Below are 16,312 nucleotides of genomic sequence, written 5' to 3' on the forward strand. Positions count from 1 at the left end.
CCTAATAGATTTATTGTGGGTAATTGCTAATAGTTACATGGCTAGCATTAATCTGTTTGCTGGCCACGTTAACAGTTATGACAACTGTGTAATACTTCAGTCTTGTTGAAATGGGAGCTTTACTGACCTCTCGAAAGTCCTTATAAATGCCAGGGTGTCAGTCTTAAAGATGCTTCTAATCTGATAGTATTTTATTATTATTATTAATTAGTATCAGACTATTAGTTTTTCTAATCTATCGTACCTGCACTACTAGGGGACAAAAGTAAAACCATCCCATTTTATGAATTTTGGTATTAAAAGGTAACATAAGTATTGGTTCTGGTGATATCTCTAACCCTTTTTATAGTGTGACAGATGGCAGACTGTCCTTTCCTTTGTGTGTGTGTGCACACAAATTTTGTTGCTCTCCATCTATAACTAACAAATGTTGGTTTTTCACACTATCCAAAGTCTGTGCAAGTTGAAGTTCATTTTACATCTTAAGAAAAAATAAATTCATACAGTTGCTGAGTAATTCCATCATCTACCAATCTTAAAAAAACCCTGACGTATCACCTTACCTTGTTTTAAGGGGACACAAAATCATCACTAAGATGTGTTTTAACATTAAGTGATGTTCTCCTGACATTCAGACAGCATCTGCTTTGTCTTTATGGTTGTGGTTAACTGCCATGTCCCCTTACATAAACATATCTATTTTTCTACTAGAGACGACGTTCTCTTTACCCACTATTTCACCACATTTCAGTACTTATACTGTAAATTGCTATTTCACTCTGGCGCTTCAGGAAAAATCCAACTTGCTATTCCCATCCCACTTCAGCTTTTTCTGTTGAACAAGCTACACCAACCTTAGCTCCTTATCCATTTTTCTGCTGAAGTGCAACACTGCCTTTCACTTCTTCACCATTTTTCCAGAAGTGGTGCAAAACTGAAAGGGTGAAAGAAATGGAGAAAAAGCAACATGACAGCACAGGAAACCAAACATTATGGGATGTCGGTTTTCTCTTTCTTGGAAAAACGGAAAAATGCAGGCCAAGCATCAGGTCTCTCCACCATCTTGTGGCTTCCACTGCTGCGCCAGCATCCTTCCACTGCAGTTGTCCTTTCACTCACTCACTCACTCACTCACTCACTCACTCACTCACTCACTCACTCGCTCGACACACAAAATACACGATACATGTCACACATTTAAATATTCAAACTGGCAACAACCCCCCTACATGAAGATGTGGTTGAGGCATTTTGATTGGACTGGAGCCCTTCTTTAACTACCGTGTATGAGGCAGAGAAGCTTCAGGCCTATAAGTTCCAACCCAATGTCAAGTGCAACAGAGAGGTGATTTTTTTTTTCTTTCTTTCCTTCCTTCTCTTTTTCATGGAGAGAACAGAATGTACTGAAGGCAGCAGGCAGGCAGGAAGAGAGTGGCTAAAGCCTTAATGATATGGTGTATGATTGTAACCTTGGTGTGTGTGTATGTGTGAGTGTGAGCACAGGGAGAGTGCATGGACCTCCTCTACAAAGTTTTACTTGTATATCCTTCTGCTGTTCTGTGACTCCTCAGAACAACAGTAGTCCCGGGAGGCCCCTCTGCTTTCACCTCTTCTTTTTCTCACCCTCTTCTCTCATACATCATTGTTCGGCCCTTCCATTGCATCGTCATTCGTCTGTTGAACTGGACTGATTCTTATTTTCTCTTCCTCGTTGCTCAGAAATTGATCATCATCAGTCTGAAGATCCATTGGAAAGTTTAGCTGATGTATGTTTAATGTTACACTTGATTTATGTAGACCTTTCCATGAGCAGTGATGCTAATTAATGGGCAGACATGACAGCAGGGCTGTGCATGTGGAGCTTTACACACAGAAACGGCGAGATGCAGCTTAGGCCTGCTGGGCTGCTGGGTTACTAATACGCTGGTGCAAACCTAGGCGAGGAAATAAATAGTTACTATAATTTTTACAATTGACCAATTTTTCCCTTTGTTCCCTTTGTTTAATATAAAAATTATGCTTTTTTTTTTTTTTTAGCTTTATTCCCTACAGTGGCTCAATTGTTAAGATAGAAGAAGCTGTTCAACTTCTTGCCATTTGGTTGCAGAAATTGGCACATTTAATTCTGCACTTTGCAACTTACAGTTAGGACCTTTCTTGCCCATTGGAGGCACAGGTTTAAAGACTGTGATGGCTTTAAAAAAGAATGGTCTCTGCTACAGTTGTGCGTGCATTGTTCATGTGCATTGATGACAATGCCTTGACCATTTCACTTCCTGGTCAAATTCTTTGTCAATTTACTTTGTTCAAATCTGACCAGTTTTCAGAATGGAAAAAAATGTCCTGTGTGGCTTCAGAGCTGTCCGAAAACATGCTGGCATTAAGAAAGGGAATTGATAAGCTTGTAGGCCAATGTTTACAGTGGATTGGACAGTTTTTAACTAGGCTTTAAGTGGAATTTGTTCTTGATTACTTAATCTAACATGCTAAAATCACAGGGCATAATAAATTCATTAAAATCCTTAAAATGATTAAATGCTGTTTATCATCTTTATTTTAATTACAAAACTAACTGGAGTACGGTGTTTCACTTGAATCCCTTATACCCTGAGGGCTGAAGGTAACTGCCTGCTTGAATTGATTGGTAATTCAGTCATGCCTTGGTATCAGTAACACTGTGACCTTGGGTTTTTACCTTCACATGTTCCTGGTTTATTATTCCTTTCTTTCCAACAGCTATCCCCATTTCACTGGAACCACCTTCCATTCATTCTTGTCCTTTTTAACACCAACTCTCTGACTTTTCTCTATTTCCAAAGAACCTCAGTGACTTATTCAGATGGCGTTTACGGTACTCGCTGATCTCATGTTGCAATCAACAGTTTCCGTGCCCTCAGTTTTGTAACAACAGCAAAATAGAGCATGAAGGTCAAGTAGTGGACATCCTGTCCACGTTTCAGGGAAGTGGAAGAGGCCGGCATCATATAGTGACGGGATGAGCGCTCTCCTCATATACAGTTCTATATCAGAATTGGGTCAGATAGTTGCAGGAGTTACACAGGTTTGTCACATAGTCAGAACAATGCAACCATTGCGAAAGAAAATGAATGGGAGGAATGTGTTCAGAAACCAATGACTGAAATATCTGGTTACCAATTGTCCCGATTGACCTGATCATCCGAGCAGACGGGCTTTTAAATATACTCTCTGTGTCTGGGCTGTAATTTATAAACCGTGTTCAAGTTAGGAATACACTTCTGCGAAAAGAGAGAACTGGCCAAGGACAGCTTGTCAGTGTCCTGGATAAGAGCAGACAAGGTAGCATGAGGGACTGCCAGTGCCCTGGTTAGTCCATCATTAGGAATGTGTCTGCATAAAACGGGTCAGTTTCCCTGCCTCAAAGCTCCTGCCCCCATCTAGGTTTTCCATAATTGTCAAACAAAGCACAGAACAGGGGAATGAAACTTGGAGCTGAGTTCAGAATACCTCAGCAGCCCCACTCCTGCCCTACTTCCTTCCCTCTTTATCCTCCCTTTAGCATGTTTTCATGTTCTTGGCTGTACAGAATATCCTACTGACTTATGAGTAGCCAGCTGTTGAAAAACAAAGGAATATAGAGACATAAATGCAGTTTTAAAAGTGCTTATCTGATCTGGATCTTGGATTGCAAAAGAAGGAATGCATGGTCTTTAACTAAATACTGCTTGGATTCTTCTTTTTCATTCATTCATACAGTAATTTCTTTAGTGCTCATTTTTTTGCTTCCCCCCTTTTCCTCATCTTGTTTCTGCTCTCCGCCTTTCACCCACTAGCCTTTTATTTCCCTCTTGTCTTGTCCTGAACATGGATAATGAGGCCCCAGGCCTGCCATAAGTGAATCATGTATGTTGATTGGTTTGGCAGAAGCAGGCCCTTGCCAGAGTCACTTTGCACGCACTGCCACCCCTTGAAAGCGTTCTGTTGGCCGTGCTGGTGTGCGTGTTAGAGAGAGATGAAGGGGAGACATGAGGGAGAGAGAGGGAGGTAGAGAACTGGCAATGAAATAAAGAGTGAATGAGAGGAGAGGTAGGCAGCCTGCCAAGACAGGAGTGTCTGGATCTAGCAAAACACATTTATTAAGCAGGACAGGGCTTAACCGGAGCTGCTTTTCGGGACCAGATTTGAACACTAAGTCAGATTTGGGATTATGTTAAAGATAAAGTTAAAGATAAAATTATTTAAAAAAATAATAAATGTGGTCAAGATCATAGGGTCACCAAACTGGACAGATTTCTACCTAGTTTTGCGGTCTAGAGCCTGAGGCACAGCGATTGTAATTTACTGGACTTCTTTTTGTTTTTCGCTAGGTTTATCTTTCCTGCTTTGTGCTGAAGTCTACAGAGTTGTCTTGAACCTAAATATTTTTGTCAGAGTGTCTGCTCTCTGTTTTTAATAGATCGATGGGAATTTCTCTGTAATTTTACTCTGCTGGAAGGGGATCAGTCAGGATAGCTTTGGAATAGAGCGACTAGCTCTAGACAAGAGAGATAAATTGGTCTACAGCTCACTTAACAAGCCACAGCTGAGCAATGTCAGTGCATCAAAAGTGACTTATAGAGTAAGGTGCTTTGGCATTCAAATAGACAGCTAGGCTAGCAGTTTTCGCTCCAAATTCTCCCATTTGTCTTCCTTCATACTAAGCCCATGTTCTTTATTTCCTCAGTGTCTTACACTCCAGAGAGAAGATTACCAAACCACTAGACCTCATGAAAGTAAAAAATAATTAAAACCCTACAGCCAAAGCCTTTGAGTCCACATTGTGCTTTGTCATTAAGTAATTTTTGCTTTCAAAGCTTACTGCTTTAGTTTATGTTCAACAAGACATTTAATGAACTGTGGGCTGAGCAGTTTGGGTTTTTTACACCATCTGAAACTATAGAAAATATATTATTCTGTCTTGGCGCAAACCACTACGACATGTTTTACCATACTGTATACCATCTACGTACATGGTTCAAAGAGGTGAAATATGTTTGGTGAATTTACTGCACTGGTTGATGTTTTGCAGCAGTAAAAGTTATCTACTTCAAAAGCAAACTGTAGTAGTCTTGTTATGTTGCGGTGTGTAGCTTCAGACAAGCTGCCTGAGCTGAGTCCGGGGTAAAGAAGAGAGACTGCTGATTGTCAGGGGATTAATAAATGATGATGTTGTGTCCTACCCTTAGGTCGATTTTTTTTTTTTTTTTCCCCTCCAGTCAGAATCATTGGGGGGAAGGGACGTAATAGGGTCTAGAAGCACGAGCAGGAGAACTCACTGCTTGAGTCATGATTGACTTAAGTGTGTTGACAGTTAGATTAACCAAGACTCTGCCTACAGTCAGACTGTAATGTGCTAATATTCTGTGTTCTCATCGCACTGAGCCATGCTGAGCTTGCAGTTACGACTCACACTCTAATGGTTGTGAAAATGTCACCCTCCCCCCTTTTTACATCTTTGTACTAACAACAGAAAGACACAGTGACGTAAATATCCCAATTTGCAAGACATTAATTCTTAATTGTGTAATCTGCACTTATGTTGGAGACAATCAAAACCTCCTTGTCACAGTGTTGTCTTTTTAATCGTTACTGTCTGAATGGACTATGACTGGTGTAGTGTTGAGACAGACCGGTAATGTAGTGGAGGAGGTTGGTGTTATTGAGAAATGCCGCTGTCAGCAAAAGCAAGCAGGCAAGAATCGATACAGGATCAAGAACCAGGGACTCAGCATTGTTTGTGTGGGTGTGGGAGCATGTGGAGATGTACTAAAAACCTTGTCATCCACTCGCATCCTTTAAATTATGGGCAAGATGAACTGTATGGCAGTTTAGTGGCAAAAGGGAAGGGAGGCATAGTTATGGATTATGTTTGCTTATCAAAGTAAGGAAGTGTATTTTTGACACAATTTTTCAAATATGAAAAGATGGGCTGACTTTATGGTTATTCAGAAAAAACAATTTCTCATTATGTTGCGCAGTTGTTATATAATCCTGTAATTGTGAATTAGGTTTGATTTATATATAAATAATGTCTATATGTGTGTTTATAATACAGGACTTGTGTGTGGCCTGTCCTTATATGGTCTCCATGTGCGTGCGGCACAAGGTTCAGTGAGCTAATTTCTATGTTCTCTGACTTACTTCCTGTACTCACTGTGTTACGTTTGAGAATACAAATGGTTGTCATTGTGAAATTAGAGATGACTAAGTGTTCTCTCTGTGCCTCCTACAGATGACAGATTTGTCTGCTGAAAACCACTCTGAGGGAATTTTGATGTCTTAAAGAGACGGTGGCAAAACGAATCAGAACAGCCTAACAAGAAAAAGGAGCTTTTCCTTGACAGCCTAAAGAACTTGGTAGCACAACGGCACAGATGTGGACTCCCCATCAGATTTTCATCAGATAATCTGGACAACATAGAAACTTGGCCGATACAATAGAAAGAAATCTGGAACCATGTCGGATCATAAAGACATGACCCATCGCCACCTGAAGCACAAGCTGCAGAGTCTTGGCCGAAGACTTGATGAACTGGAAGAAGCAACAAACAAGCTACAGAAGTCTGAGGATGAGCTTCTTGACCTACAGGTAAGTAGTTGTGACAGTGTGTGGAGAGTTGTGTATGTTTGTGCATTTCACAAGAATGAATGAAGAGAAAAAGAAATGCAATACATGAAAAGAACTGTTGTACTCTCTCCTCTGCAGGATAAAATTATCCAGGCAGAGGGAAGTAACTCGTCCCTGCTCGGTGATGTGGAAGCCCTGAGAAAACGTCTCTTGAAGATCCAGGGGAAAGATGAGGAGGTACGTAAAGCTGAGGATCTTTGCCGCACAGTCAGAGAGAAACTGGAAGAGGAGGAAAACCTTACGAAAGAGCTAAAGGCAGAAATAGAACGTCTTCAGCGACGGATGGCTGAACTCGAGAAACTGGAAGAAGCTTTTGGGAAAAGCAAGTCTGACTGCAGCCAGCTCTGCCTTAGCCTCAATGAGGAGAAAAACTTAACCAAGAAGCTCTCATCTGAGTTGGAGACACTAAAAGCCCGTTTGAAAGAGGTGGAGGGGTCTGAGACAAAGCTGGAGAAAACAGAGCAGGCCTTGGCTATGGAGCTTGAAAAGCTCAAGGGATTCACCCAAACCTTTGCGAATGAGCGTAATAGGCTGCTAGAGAAACAAAGAGAAGATGAGAAGACCATTCTGAAGTTGGAAGAAAAGCTGGCGCACGCGAAGAATCGCTTTGGCATGTCAACGGATTCTGGCAGAGCAGATTTCATGAGCTCAAGAATTGAAGATGAGCTAACATCCACAGCGCTCTTAACGAGTAAGCTGGCTGGACGGAAGAAGAGCCTTGACTACTCAAAGCTGTCTGAGAATGAGAAAAACAGCGGTCTTGAAGGCTCGCAGGAGGACAACAAAGTAAAGGAGCTGACACAGGAGGTAGAACGACTGAAGAACCGCCTCAAGCAGTTGGAGATTGTGGAAGAGGATTTGAAGAACTCGGAGTCCAAAAATGGCGAACTTCACGAGAAGTTCCAGATAGAAAGGGACCGAGTTCGAAAGTTAAATGAGCAGGTGGAACACCTCAGGATGCAGCTGTGTGGAAAAGGCGGAATCGGAGGAAATGGAATTGGTAACTTGGATAAACACGGCAATGGAAGCAGCACTGCTAAGGTCATTGAAAATGGCAAAGTTGAGAATGAAGAGACTATCCTGAAGGGAGGGTTTAGACAAGAAAAGCCCAAATATAGAAGTGCAGCAACTGTCCCAGAGCCAAGTTCCCCAAAACATAGGAACAGGGATTTATCTCCTCAGCATAAATCTTGGAACAAAGATTTTAGCAACTCTGAGAAGGGTTCTCCCAAGTCAGTGAGGAGAGCCCTCAGTCCTGCTCTAAAGAGAAGGACACCCAGAACTACAACTACCACAAATTCATCTGATAATGGAATACGAGATACAGTGCGAGGAGCTGAGGAAAAGCCAAGAGGAACCACATACAGCTCTGTGAATACAACTTCTAGTGATACCAAGAAGATGTCCGTCCTTAGTCGATACCCTCCAGCAGCTAATGACCAGAAGCCACTAAGGACAGCTCACAAGCATACAGATGACATCAAGAAGAGCAGAGAAAAGTTCTCAAAACTGTATGTAGGTAGTGACAGTGAATCTAACAACTCTGATGTCGTGCCTGACAGTACTTCCAGTACCATGAACAGCATCTCTGCTCTAGAGAAGGAAACGGTGCCCGTCTCCGATCAGGAACCAGCAGACCAGATTCAGGAATCTGTATCTTCTTCTATTTCTACTATATCCAAAGCCAATGGCTCATACACAGCCTACAGATCTCACATCAATCCCTTGCTGCCCAATGACCAGGGGTCAGAGGGTCATTCTTCTGCCTCAGAAACAGAATCTACTGGATCAAGGCCATCTGAGCTGGACCCTACAGCTGAAGCAGCTGAGGCAGCTAGCACAACCGTAAGCAGTAGGACTGTAACCTCCAGGTATTCTAGATACCCTCAAGTCCAGGACTCGCATTCAGAGGGTTCCTCCTCCAGGAGCTCCTTTGATGAAGAGCTGCACAGCCGGTCACAGGTAGCTGAGGGAGGTCACCAGGGACCCATGCATACTCCAGCAGGGATTGAAATCCAACGAGTATGCAGTCCTAGAGAGGCACTGAGGTCAAGAGCTGTGATCAAGCCTGCTATTGTTGAAATTGACAGAAAGGAAGTAATGATTTCAGAACCCTTGCCTACAAATGGGAAACCCAAGATCTCGACCAAACCAATAGTGACTACTACTAATAAAATCACCAGTAGTATAACCATCTACCCAAATGATCCAAGCTCTTCCAGAACCAGCAGTCGCAGCAGCAGTGTGTCCAGTGAACCTGCGCCTATTAAAGAACGCCACACATCTACCAGTAACATCGTTATAGGTACGTGTCAACAATTTAGAACGATCTAGTAACTTATACTGCATTTTTCAGGACAGGATCTAGATACTAATTCTAAATAGTACAGTAAAGACAAGATTTTTATTTGTTGTCACTAGAAACCTTCTAATTAGTGCTCACAACTTGCAGCACTCACAAAACTGTAGCACACTTTTTGGACAGGCTGTTAGGGTAATTAAACATGCTACAAGCTCCATTATTAGTCAGAAAAGTTCTCATTAGGGTTCTAGCACCACATGCATCATCATGATGTCCAGAAAGTGGTGCCAGGTGAACGCCTATCAGTCATCAGCATCTGCTTCTCCAACATTAAACCTTAGTAAAGGTAAAGGTTTTTTGTAGCAGTCTGTAAATGTGCTTTTCTCTTCTGTAGGGTTGGGTGTTTTAATGTAATTAACCCCTAGTCATGTTGGCGGCAGAACCACCTGTTTCTGTGCAGAATGAAATTGTGTTCCCTTAGATGATCATCTTTATTCAGTTCAACTCAGAAAATCCCAACAATCCCCCCCACCCCCTCCCCACAAGAAAAGACTTGGTGACAGTAGGAAGGAAAAACTCCCTTCTAACAGGAAGAACCAGGCTCAGGAATAGGCAGCCACCTGCCTTGACTGGTTACAGATGAGGGGAAAGAAAAGAGAGCCTAGTGACATGCTAATATTTGCTAACAAGTATTAAACACAAACTTAAGCTGATAGGATGTCATTTGTTTTTGTCCTGAGCCAAAGTGTTGGACCGAGATTAATTTTGCCTCCCCCCCCCAAAAACTGATATTTTAAAGCACAGTGCAGTACTGTCAGCTTGTTGCATCTGTATAAATATGTCATTTTATTTATATTGCCAGGCCCAAACACTGACCATCACGGCAGTATTTCCGTCCCATATGAGATCTCCATACCCAAGAGTGAGATCACTTTGCGGCCATGCCAGGACCAAGACTGTGGGCCACACAGCCACAGTGATTCATCATCAAGGTCTAAACTCCACAACACTTCCAGGGTGGAGACCACCACCAGCCACCTGTGCTGCCAGCGCAGCAACTTTAGCCTCCAGTCCCCGGACGTCACTTCCTCGGACTTCAACGACACAGAATCAGGATTTGAGAGCAGCAGCAGCAGCAGCACAACCACCGTCACCAGCTGGAGAAGCCAACGGCAAAGCCAACCGTCACACGAAGACAGTTTGCCAGATATGAAGAATGTGACCATGAGAAGCCCCTGGAGGAACAAAAGCGCCATGTCTGTGGACGAGGGAAGTCGAGGAAAGAGTACGAGAGCAATGACAGATGGCGGGTCTGAAGATGAAACAGAAACTGCAACAACGTGGAGGGCTTACAGGGCAACCACCTTTGACACAGAGGACTCTGTAAACAGTGGAAACGGAGGCGGCGGAAATGCTGCAGCACAGAAGGGAGCCAAGCCATCCCCTGCTGAGGTGGGGAAAGTTAATAAGTGTATATCAAAGTAATTTCACACACAAAACAGAAAAGGAAAAAAAATAATAGAGGGAATTTTCTTTTTCTCCCAGGTGTACATGCGTAAGATCTCTCAGTCTCCCCCTATGGAAACTGGAGGGTTGGGAAGGGCCATACCCCATGCACCCGTTACCTCTCAGTCCTGGAGCCGATCATATTCACAGCAGCCTCCGGTAAGGGAAACTGACTTCAGGTTTTTAACACTTTCCTGTAGTAGATTCAGTTTTTATAGGCTTTTGTTTTTATCAGATATGATATTAAACACACGTGGCTATTGGATGCAACTTTATTTTCATTTTTGTTCTGCTTTGAAATATGCTTAATGTTCCTTGAGTCTGTTTTCTTGGTACATTTCTCAAGCATTTGTAAATTTAAAAAAATGAATTGGTGATACTCGATTAATAAAGTTGGTATTGCGCTTAAAGTATTGTTCTCTGCAAATAGTTTTAGCATGAAGATAAAGACTCCACACAGAGTGCAGCTGCAGGCCTTAGCTCCTGGTGTGTCAACTTTGCATTAGAGCTCAGCTGGTATTTTTCCCTGACGCCAGGCTCCGTGACTTCAAGCTTAGCACAGCAGTTCTGCAGGCCCCACTCCTGCTGCCCCAGTAAGCACAAAGAGAAAAGGGTGGGACAGAAAGTAGTGAGGATGGAAATGAAAAAGACCTCAACAGGGGGAAAAGTAGGTTAGAAAAACCTCAAGGAGAAGAAAATAGCTTTCTCCTATGTGAATGTGCTACCACATCAGTGAGAGACTCAGTTTGCTATTCTGGAAGACACCATGTAATAAGCAAAGGTGTCTGTTAAGGTCTGCGACTTTATTTCATGACTTTATTTTGTACATAGTATGTTGTCGCTGTTTAAGAGCTTTTTTGTTGTTGTTGTTGTTGCTTTTTTTTTTCCAATTTAAGTGTGGCAAACTTTTCCACTGTTAGCCTCAAAAATTGCATTGTGATATGTGGGCCATTGTGATTATATTGTGATATCATGTATGTGAGATCATAACTAGAGATTTAAAAATGGAAGGATGAGGTAAAAACCTATTACTGGGGCACAGTGTTAATGTACTTGTGTTTTTGGTATATAGTGGATGCTATGATTTATAAATACATTGTCATGAATCGCTCGGATGCATCTTCAGTGATGTGTCGGGGGAAATGGGGGGTTTCGGGTCTTTCAGCATCATAACCATCTGGCTGGGGTTGATCAGCATGAATCCCTGGAGCAAGCCAAGGATCTCCCCTCTTCAACTCCTCTTCTAGTGGCTTTTTCTGTGGATGCGGCGTATTCCTCCCTCCTTTGTCATTCCATTCACTGCTATCCTCATCAGTGCTCAGTATAGAGACAATGGCGTCACAACTAGGTTGCTAGGCACAGCTTCGGCACGCCTCCACAAATCCCTTGATTTTTGGTGCCTGTTTGATAGAGTCTGAGAAGAAAAGGATGTCAGGTCAGGGTGTAGTATGGGTGACATTCTCTGGGAACTTCAATTGTTTGCCAGTATCCACCCTTAGCTGCAGACATGGGATTCCCTGTCTTATCCAAGCATTTTAGTGGTTTTAGACCCAATCTTGAACAGCTGATTGTTTATCAACATGTCTTCATTTCTTTTGTAGGAAAATGAGCCTGCAGTGGCTCGACTCTTAGTCTTTACTTACATATGCGCACTACTACATACACATACTATAGTATATAGGTTCATTTTATTCAAAGCAGTGAAAGCAGGCTCAGACACTGGAACATTAAGCTGGAGTCTCTCCTCTGAATCAAGCGTGGTATAAAAACATTACAGCTAGCATGGCCTCGGAGCTATAATTGCCTGCTGGACTCCTCCCCAGTCATTATCATCAATGGGCTTAATGCAATCTACCCAACACTGAGCCCCAACCCTCAAACACCCCCTTTCATCACTGATATTTAGCAGACCGGTAGAAAAAGTGTGAAGGGCCTCGCTCTTTTTCTTTATCATAAAACCCTGGCATTAACAAAATAACCTTGAGTTTTATATTTTTTAATGCTCCCATCAAGCAGTGCCCACTCAGTGCCACTCGGCCTTGACCTTAGCTCTGCAATTTCACAACCACAACTACTTAAGATAAGCCTGCTGTCCCACATCACTGATGCTTTGTGGTCCGGGAACCCGGAACCATCGAACAAGTCCCGTCTCTGTTGTTTAAGATCAGCTGTGAACTGTTAAACCACCGTCCCCCTGTTCATTTTTTTGTCACTCGTGCACTTTTTAATTTTATTGTGGGAATTTCCCAAATCCACTCATTCGAATCTGTGGCAGAACCTTGTTCATCATGACATTTCATGCATGAACTGGTCACTCGATTTGGATAGCAATTATGTGCAGAAATTACCCCAGTGCAATAAAAAATAAGTTTCTTCAAAAACATAAGTGGGCTTTGAAGCGTGTCTTGGAGCAAAGCCGATCATCTTTGGTTTGGATTTGTAGAATATTTCAGCGGTCTGAACTGCGTCCGTTCCCAAGAGGCTTGGATAAATACAGCTGTACTTAGGACAGTGGAAGGTTGGGATTAGTCTGTGTTTGCAGTGTCAGAGGTTGATAAAAGAGGGTTGTATTATTACAAGGTTCCAGACGGAGCCGCTCTCAGCATCATTAACTGACACCCCATCAGTTGTTATTCAGCTGGGTGGGCATCTGTGCTCCTCTTGATTCATCAAAGTCTGCGTTTGTTTTTGTTTGACATGTTTGCTCCTCGTAAAATTGTCTTTGAACCTTTAAAATGATGATTGAAGAACATTTTTAAAAAATTGTTTTTCTTCTAGAGATTTAAACATCAGATTTTTGTGACTATCTTTCATGCCCCGGTGATGGAAGGAGAGCAGACTGAAAATCAGCTTTCTGTGGACCAGTGAGAACATATTGATCGATGGGAATTAAGGAGGAGAAAACACTTCCAATTCCTATAAGTACCCTCAGCACCCTGAGCAGACTGATAGCTTATTGATTAGCTTTCACTTTTGAACCTCATGTATAAATTATCTAGAGGTTATTTATAATAGAGACAGACGGACATCTTTTCCTCCAGTGAAAGGTCATGGTCGTATCTAGTTTATCTGAACCAACACTTTAGGAGTGTGGCTAAACTATCAACTGCTTTGGCATGTAGTGATGGCATTTATCGAGCCTCATTCAATCTTTTATCCTTTTAGAGCTTCTATGATGTTCAGATTTGTGCAGTGGCATTCCCATGATCATCAGTTACCCTTTGTGTTTTACAAGTATGAGCAGATGGCTTAACAGTTAGCATTGCTGCTAGCAGGGAAAGCTGTGTGTGCCACAGCTCCACCACACACGTTCACACATACACACGCACACAACCGCTTGCATTGCATTCCAAGCACACTTGATTTGAATTGCCTAACAGGCCGGCATTTAAATAGGGGTTGCTTGTTTTCTGTAGCAGTCACTCCACACCTTAGACTGCGAGAACAGAATGTCTTTGTAGTACTTCCACTCCATTGTAGCAGTAGGAAACTTCAGCCTGCACTCGAATGAGCTGTGAATTTACGTTTGGCCAAGGAGCGAGGCACCAGAAAATATTATACTAGCAGTAAAGTGTGGAGTCGAGAGTTGATCCACTTTAAGCTGTCCTCCTGATTTTTAAAATCTGACAATACTCTCATTTTTTTAATAAAGTTTCACCTCTTGTGAAACAAGTCATCAGCAAACAAGCAACCACAAACAGAAAAAACTGATCTGGAAGAACTCGAATGCACTACTTTATTTATTTCACAAATCTGTTGGCCATAAGTTCATCAAAGAGCAAAATTCATCCTCCTTGTTTTCTCTTGAAATTTCAACATAGATGAGTTGCATAGGCATTTATTAAGTCAGACACACTTAGTCATATTTCAGCATTTTGGCTGAGATGCTCCTTCAATTGGAAGCAGAGAGAGAAGCCATTCTCATGTCAGTGCCCCAGATAAAAGCTGAAGCAGGTTAAACAGCTATGCTGGCTTTGTTAAAAGGACATTCCTGGCCAGTTCTCCCTTGAAAATTAGATTAAATCTCGAGGGATTTACTGGGTGGATAAAGGTGAAATAAATAAATAATCCTGAAAATGTAAAACTCACAAAAATACTGCAACATTTCCTGGTTTAGTCTGTACAAAAAGTGTAATTTGATGTGGACAAAGACTCCAGAAAAACCTGTTTCAACATTTTTTTTTTTAGTCTGGCTTCATATTTTTCATAGCTATGTGAAACTTGAGACTATTTCCCAAAAGTCAAACTAATTTTCTTAATATCTTAGAGTATTTGGCTTGTTCATTTGACATATAAAAGTTGGTCAAAGAGCAGCACTTTTGTGCAATGTGTGTGTATTTGGGGGGTTTTGTTGGGGGTTTTATTTAACCAAGCATTATTTTAATTCCACTGCCATGTGTTGTACGGTACAAACCTCCCGTTGAGTGTAGGAGGAACTCTACATCCATTTCGAGGAAAGTTCGTGAAAACTCCCAGTCTTGGAGCGTTAACTTACCATAGAAGGAGAATATGCCACTTGACGGTTTCCTCCCACAGTGACTGTTGCAGGAAGTGACCACACTGAGCACACCCACTTTGGCAGCCTTCACTGGTGACTGATTTCCTGTCTCCCCCAGGAGACTGTGAAAGGCAGACCAGCAGGGCTCCATTAAAGCCAATTAGCAAGAATGCTTTCTAAAACTGCACCAGAAGCCAACTCCAGCCCACCAAATGTCACTAATTATGGTGCTTATTTAAAAACTGAAATTACAGGAGCGGGGTGCTGTTTCTGTGTGCTTTAAGAACTGCATCGTCATCCAACTCTCGCTTTCTTAGAGAAGGGTTACTGAGGTTATGAGAGGGGACGTGCCATTGTATCCACCACAAACTAGAAACTTGGGGTTTGTTTTCTAGTGAGCCCGCCAAATTATAAATCTCTCAGCTTGGGGTATGTTTGGGGTTTTTGGTTGGGGATTTTTCCCCTGGCAGAAATCCACATGGCAGACTTTACTTGTCGCACACCAGTTAATATTAACGGCATGTAGGCAATGCCCACATAAGACAAAGGTCCGAACAAGGCCCCACAAAATGCCCAGAGCTCCTATAGACAAACTCCAGAGTTTGGCATTAAATTTCAGCAAAGAAATCCAAATTATTCCTCTTAAACTTGGAAAAGCGCTTACTTCGGATGCCAGTTAATACAACAGCCAGTTTTTAAATGTAATTTCTTTCTTTCAGGCTTCTGATAACCTGGACCCCAGTCCAAACCCGAGTCACAGCCCAGCCTCTTGGAGACGACAGATACCCAGTAGTGATCTGGGGACCTCTTACGATCGGATAAGCAGGACACCTGGAGCCTCCTCTAGAGGAGGGGAGCCCTGGTCCAGTCGGGGGCAAGGCTTAGGGGCCAGAGCTGAGGGGAGGAGTGGAGCGGGAGGCAGACCGTGGAGCCAGCGTCAGTCAGAGCAACATTAGACCAAGTGAGGAGGAGGATTGAAGCAAGTGGACAGGTAGGAGATGGCTGGATTTTCTTTTCTATTAACTCCTGATAGTTAATTAAAATATACAATTATTACTTACCTCTTTGGGAACAGTGTCTCATCTCTAAAGGGGCTTTCGCCTCCTATTTATATATTATCGTCATAGCGACAGTGATGAAATCTTTGCATAAGGCAGTTTACGAACTGCGCTGCAGCAAAATTCTCAAGCAGTGAAGTTAAATATGCTTTTTTGGTGACTTCCTCTGGAAAGACTAGCATAATTAGGGATAAATTATGGAAAATGTAACGTTTTCTGAGAGAAAAGCTTATTTTGAACCCAGATAAGCATACAGTAACTTCATTTAGGAATGGAGACCTCATTCCTCCATCATACTAATG

The 16,312-nt window shown here is 42.3% G+C and overlaps 1 long non-coding RNA gene across 3 annotated transcripts in view; it reads left to right on the forward strand.

Annotated features, from left to right (window-relative positions):
• Window positions 1-16,312, forward strand: part of LOC106097260 (leucine zipper protein 1) — a 50,396-nt gene that overhangs the window by 28,390 nt on the left and 5,694 nt on the right. For 2 of the 3 annotated variants that reach the window (XR_002057307.2, XR_002057306.2), the window contains 5 exons: window positions 6,251-6,607; window positions 6,725-8,951; window positions 9,811-10,400; window positions 10,494-10,613; window positions 15,672-15,943. This is a non-coding gene — a long non-coding RNA (leucine zipper protein 1). Of the gene's footprint in view, window positions 1-6,073; window positions 6,125-6,250; window positions 6,608-6,724; window positions 8,952-9,810; window positions 10,401-10,493; window positions 10,614-15,671; window positions 15,944-16,312 lie in introns of all 3 variants that reach the window. The other variant, XR_002057308.2, reaches the window with a different exon arrangement.

The sequence above is a fragment of the Oreochromis niloticus genome, linkage group LG19, assembly GCF_001858045.2.
Source record: "Oreochromis niloticus isolate F11D_XX linkage group LG19, O_niloticus_UMD_NMBU, whole genome shotgun sequence".
Classification (NCBI taxonomy): Eukaryota; Metazoa; Chordata; class Actinopteri; order Cichliformes; family Cichlidae; genus Oreochromis; species Oreochromis niloticus.